This window comes from Gobio gobio, assembly GCF_949357685.1.
Source record: "Gobio gobio genome assembly, chromosome: 11".
NCBI classification, from domain to species: Eukaryota; Metazoa; Chordata; class Actinopteri; order Cypriniformes; family Gobionidae; genus Gobio; species Gobio gobio.
Genome location: NC_137104.1, coordinates 4,090,557 through 4,097,184, shown reverse-complemented (window position 1 = coordinate 4,097,184; position 6,628 = coordinate 4,090,557). Strand labels below are relative to the sequence as shown.

Below are 6,628 nucleotides of genomic sequence, written 5' to 3'. Positions count from 1 at the left end.
CGGGCTTAAGTGTGTATTTCATGGATTCCCGAACGCCGGATCTGCGTCATATTCTCGCGCATGCGTCGTGGAGGCACACACACAAGACAAGAACAAGTTGGATAAAGGTGTTATTTTGTTTGTTTTTTGCACACAAAAACTATTGTCGTCGCATCGTAAGATTATTGTAGAGTCACTGTGGTGAGATGGACTTTGTAGCGACGTTTTAAGTGCCTTTTATGGGTCTTGTGAGTGTAAAAGTACTGAATGCCAATGGAGGCCTATCTGAAGCCTTTCTCAGCATCAGCTTTACACTAAAATATCTTCATTTGTGTCTGAAGATGAACGGAGGTCTGACGGGTGTCGAACGACATGAGGGTGAGGAATTAATGACAGAATTTTCATTTTTGGGTGAACTAACCCTTTAAAATAGCTCCTGTCGTACTCATTTGATAGTACTTATTTTTGTATCTTTGCAGTGAATATTCATTATAATCATCAGCTGAGGTGATTTAGAGCGACCAAGGGGCTGATGGGTAATGTAGTTGTTCTGAGTGAACTGTATGATATTCAGATCTCAGATCTCTAAATTCAGATTTAACCATAGATATACATAATAAAGGCTAGATGTCTTGTCCGCACCTGGCGGCCATTTTGTCACAGTCGGCTTGCTCACTCCTAACATTGTTTTAACGGTGCATGTACTTTTTAAATAACCATAACTTGCTCAATTTTCTACCGATTTTCATACTGTTTGGTTTGTTCAAGCATCCATAATTATAGCCACGTTAATAACGTTTGTAAGAAACCAAACCATTTGTAAATCCGTCAAGATTTCAGCGAGATAAGAGTATTTGTGTGCAGATCACTCGCCTTACATCAGGAGCCCGCCAGAAAGCTTGCCTGTGACAAAATGGCCGCCGTAAGACATCTAGCCTTTATTATGGATATCTATGGATTTAACTACACAATTAGATAATACCAATTTAGCTCAAGCAATGCTACATTGAGTTCAGTTTGTGAGGTCTTTTGGTTGATCTCAGAGTAATTATGAAATCATGACCCCTCTTGGCTCGGGTTGAGATTGTTCATTGTCCCTCTGGGTTTGTGTTTATGTGCGTTTTACTGTTCGGTCGCTCCCTCGTTGGTCATCTGTGATGAACAGACTCGAACTCGAGATGCAAGCGTTTCCTCTGTAGCATCTGTAGCCGCCGCTCGTTGCCTGTGAAAAAAAACACGACTTTTAACTTATTTAGTTGCAAGTGTACATTTTAACATCAGCCTTTGTAAATAACGTGTCCGTCTGAGCCAAATAAAGCTGAAGGCAAAGGAGAAAATCATTCTTTTACTTATTTTCTTAGATTGTAATGAAACGAACATGTACAGTATTTTTGCAACAAAAAAAAATTGCACTATGTTTTTTGTTTTGTTTTTGTGCAAAATTTTAATTCACGTTCTCATAATGTTGTCGAAAGACGCTCGTTTGAGCCCATTGTCCAAAAAAAAGAAGAAAAGGATTTGATCTGTATCAAACCATCCGTGTGTGTTGTTCAGAACGATTTGGTAAAATTGGGATGATCCAAAACACAGGATTATCCTGATCCCAGCGGATTGATTTTCAGAATGAACAAATTGGACAAAAAATACACTTGTATCTTGTAATAGCCACACATTTATATATATTTTTATCTGTTAACCTCTTAACTGTCACCCCCCCTTTTTGAGAATAGTCATGAAAATGCACTATCCAAACTTAAAGGATGCATTGGAAATTATACCTTAGTTTGGTCTCGTTTTAAAGAAGACACTCGGCAGATTATTGATGAAGTTAAAGCATTTCAAAGTATGAAAAAGTTATGGAAGTTTAAATTGACTGTAAATTAAAAATACTGTACTAAATAAAATATATATTTTAGAAAAAATGTTTTACTATAAAATCAAAGTCATATGTCTAATCAAGTTGTGTTCCAAATTTGAAGTTGATATCACAAAAATTGAAGTCCCCATGAGATGTTGTTTAGGCGCTGTACCAAAAACAGCCACCGGGTGTCATTCACATTCCATTGATCGTTTTTTTAATGCATTTTCCTGTAAATTTCTTTCCAAATATCACTTCCATCACAAAACAGTCACCAAATATATAACCTTGAGACTCAGACCTTTCCGACGATATGCGATTTGTCAAGATTAGAAAAGATTTTGATTATAAAGTCATTAAAATAATTGTAATATGAAACATGACACCGCTCACTAGGGGGAGGAGCCCGCTAGAATAATTCAGAGTATTGTTTCCATGGTAACACAATGTCCGATTTCAAAACGATTTTCACAGGATGAATTTTGAGTTTGTAAGCTTTTGAATGATACCTAAATTATGATAATTACTAAAATATATGATACGAAAAAAAGGCGATCAAAAAAAGAGCGCCTGTGGGACGGTGACAGTTAAGAGGTTAAAGTAATGAAGTATAAGTAGACTTTAGGCTTCCTGTTAACCCTTTCAGTGAAAAAATAGATTTAGCCGGCATAAAATAATCCCTCAAACAAAAATTATATATTTGAATCACTGTCTTGGCTCATTCATCAGAGATGATCTCTAAATGCTTTGAGTCAAACCAAAATGTATTCAGACATTTTCTACATTATCAGTTTATTCACTATGGTTTAGAAAATGGTATGTCAAGAACTCAAAGGTCCCATGGCGTGGACTTTGGATTATTTTATAATGTTTCCTGATGTGTACTTATATTGTTAGTATGATTTTTACATCATAAAAGGTCATAATTTAGAAATAAAAGGCATTTTTCTATCCTGATTTTAGCCCTGTGGCTTGAATGATCTGTTTGAAGGGGCGTGTCTCCTGTGAGACTTCAGTGTAAACGCCCACTGCTGTGATTGGCCGCTGTGAGACTTCAGTGTTAACGCCCACTGCTGTGATTGGCTACTGTGAGACTTCAATGTAAACGCCCATTGCTGTGATTGGCTACTGTGAGACTTCAGTGAAAACGCCCACTGCTGTGATTGGCTACTGTGAGACTTCAATGTAAACGCCCATTGCTGTGATTGGCTACTGTGAGACTTCAGTGAAAACGCCCACTGCTGTGATTGGCCGCTGTGAGACTTCAGTGTAAACGTCCACTGCTGTGATTGGCCGCTGTGAGACTTCAGTGTAAACGCCCACTGCTGTGATTGGCCGCTATGAGACTTCAGTGTAAACGCCCACTGCTGTGATTGGCCGCTATGAGACTTCAGTGTAAACGCCCACTGCTGTGATTGGCCGCTATGAGACTTCAGTGTAAACGCCCACTGCTGTGATTGGCCGCTGTGAGACTTCAGTGTAAACGCCCACTGCTGTGATTGGCCGCTGTGAGACTTCAGTGTAAACGCCCACTGCTGTGATTGGCCGCTGTGAGACTTCAGTGTAAACGCCCACCGCTGTGATTGGCCGCTGTGAGTTTCTAAGCTACATTAGTGATAAATCACGGGTCGGCGTTGACAATGAGTTTCTGCGCGCGATCTTCACGTGATGTGCGAACTATTGTCTGGATGAGTGTTCGTTTGTCACAATAATATCAGGCATTAGTTCAACATAATACACATCTGATGGACTAAAATCGCTTCAGTGTTCAAACTGGCAAGCCTTAAAACACATACAAATGACAAAGTATGAAATAAACATGAATGAACACTAAAATAAATGTTGTTTCAATCGTGGAAAGACGTCAGTACACACCGTTTTCCAAGTTCAAGTCCACCGATGTTAATCTACTAACTCTCCTGACTGCTTTGTCGGACAAACCGGCAGATTCTGCGATGTGATTGGTCAGATCGCCTGTCAATCAAACTCGCGGGGAAGGGTGAATTACCATAGTAACTGTGAGCATCTATAAACAAAGAGAACTGCTCTTGATGTGACTGATGGGGCGGAGTCACGTGACTAAAACCGAAATAACCGACATGGGAAAATTATGTCGGTTAGAGGCTCTACATTTCGGTTTTCGATTAGTTTTCGCCCTAATTTCATGTCATGGGACCTTTAACTGTGTCAGAACAAATTCATCTTGATAATGTCAGATCACTTCGATAGAAAGGGATGTAATGATTACAATCAACCAATCAGCTGTTAGATTTAACCATAAATATACATAATAAAGGCTAGATGTCTCGTCCGCGCTGCTGGCCAATGGAGGTCGACGTCCGCGCCTGGCGGCCATTTTGTCACAGTCAGCTCGCTCACTCCAAACATTGTGTTTTAACGGTGCATGTGCTTTTTAAATAACCATAACTTGCTCAGTTTTCTACCGCTTTTCAAACTGTTTGGTTTGTTATAAACGTCAGAGATGTAGTTATGACACTGCAAACTTATGAATAATTATTTATAATTTTTTCAAGTATCCAAAATTATAGCCCTCTTGGGTTCTTCATTTATGGGTCACACTCAGGACCTTTGGGTCAAAAATGACCCGGAGGGCGGGATTAAGATAAAAAAAGATTTGAGTAAAATCAATGAAATATATTTTTGTTCAATAATATTTTTTATTTTCTTTTTTGGTGTGTTGAGATCATTTTATGATTTATAATTAATATTTATGCAATAATTATAACCCATTTTTTCCCATTTAATATAAAAAAAAATAAAAAAAAATAAATAAAAAAAAAAATATATATATATATATATAATTTTTATTTTATTAAAGCTGTATTTCATTTTAGAGTCAAGCCTAGCCCTCATGAAAGACATTTTTTAAGGAGATCGGTGCCATCCGGTGGACACATTGAGCATTTTTATCACGCAATAACACATTTTTACCACTATAGTGGATCTTGCGTTTTATAAAAATTAAAAATTAAAAATCGTAGCTTCACCGGAATGGTCCGAAACTTGGTGACTTTATTGGTACTTGGTATATGAACACCCAAACAAATTGGGGACAGGATTTGAAAAGTCTAAGTGGTTGTAAAAAAAAATAGTCACATTCAGGACCTTCGGGTCAAAAATGACCCCTATAGGAAATGAATGGGAAATTGGCAAAAATATGAAAGTTTTTTTCTGCATACAATCTACAAATCAGCCACGATGCAGAAAAAAAGGACTCAACAGTGAAGGCGTGAATCTCTAAAACATCCAGAGTGCAAAACAGACAAAAAAAACACACACACACACACACACTTATAATTGTGTTTTTGTGTGTGTGAGTTTTTTTGTCTGTTTTGCGCTCTTGATGTTTTAGAGCTTCCGATGAAGCTACGATTTAAAATAAATAAATAATAAAACACTTCGGGTCATTTTTGACCAGAAGAACCACAGAGGGTTAATAACGTTTGTAAGAAACCAAACCATTTGTAAATCCGTCAAGATTTCAGAGAGATAAGAGTATTTGTGTTCAGATCACTCACCTTACATCAGGAGCCCGCCAGAAAGCTTGCCTGTGACAAGATGGCCGCCGTAAGACATCTAGCCTTTATTATGGATATCTATGGATTTAACTACACAATTAGATCATACCAATTTAGCTCAAGCAATGCTTCATTGAGTTCAGTTTGTGAGGTCAAAGGTTCAAGAAAACACAATCAAAACATGCTCAGCTCAGTGTCTGAATCATTTCTGGTTTGACTGGTTATCTGTTGTGGGTACGGAGCCCCTAAAGGGACAAAAGATATGTGAGATCACATTCTCTTGCAAATGTTTTGCGTCTCTCAGAGGAACGTTAAGAGTTCCTTGTGAGTGAAACTTCCAAAATATGAGAGAAATGATGTAGGGGTGTGATTGTTTAGAGGAGATTGATTATGGAAGGGGATGTTTGTTCATGTTGTTTTCCTTCTCTTCAAATAAAAACACTAAACGTGACTCTTCTACATGTTGTTCTTTACACTGTGAGAATCATCGGCTAATCCAGGTTTGGGAAGAAGTGTGGATCGCGATGGCTTGGGGTTTAGTTCTGATCCAGATGAGGTTGAGTAACCTGCTCTCCTGCAGACAGGATTCATCCATTAGACGCTTCCCTATCGGTGATCCTGAAGGAATGAGAACATCGGGAATCATGAAGTGTGTTTGGAATCATGTCTTCGGGGTCCGTTCAGATCATATTTGATGTTTCTCTCGTTTAAACAGTTGTTCCCTTCATCTCAGTGGCATGAGATTCTGTGACTTTTGTTTCATTATCTGTCTTGATTTGGTTGTTCTGAAGGTATACATTATATTAAAATATATAAAAAAAATAGTATATTAAAAAATTAAAATTCTTAATTTTTCAAAAAAACACAAACTGCAATTTACATAATTTGTTAGAATGGCAAACAAAATCAGCCACAAAGACAGATATGAAGAGGTGAGAATTGACACTCACACAGACACACTCACTCACACACACACAGACACACTCACTCACACACACAGACACACTCACTCACACACACACAGACACACTCACTCACACACACACAGACACACTCACTCACACACACAGACACACTCACTCACACACACACAGACACACTCACTCACACACACAGACACACTCACTCACACACACACAGACACACTCACTCACACACACAGACACACTCACTCACACACACACAGACACACTCACTCACACACACACAGACACACTCACTCACACACACACAGACACACTCACTCACACAC

The 6,628-nt window shown here is 38.4% G+C and overlaps 1 protein-coding gene across 1 annotated transcript in view; it reads left to right on the top strand.

Moving 5' to 3' along the window:
- Positions 1-6,628, top strand: part of vps28 (VPS28 subunit of ESCRT-I) — a 968,134-nt gene that overhangs the window by 118,855 nt on the left and 842,651 nt on the right. The window lies entirely within an intron of this gene.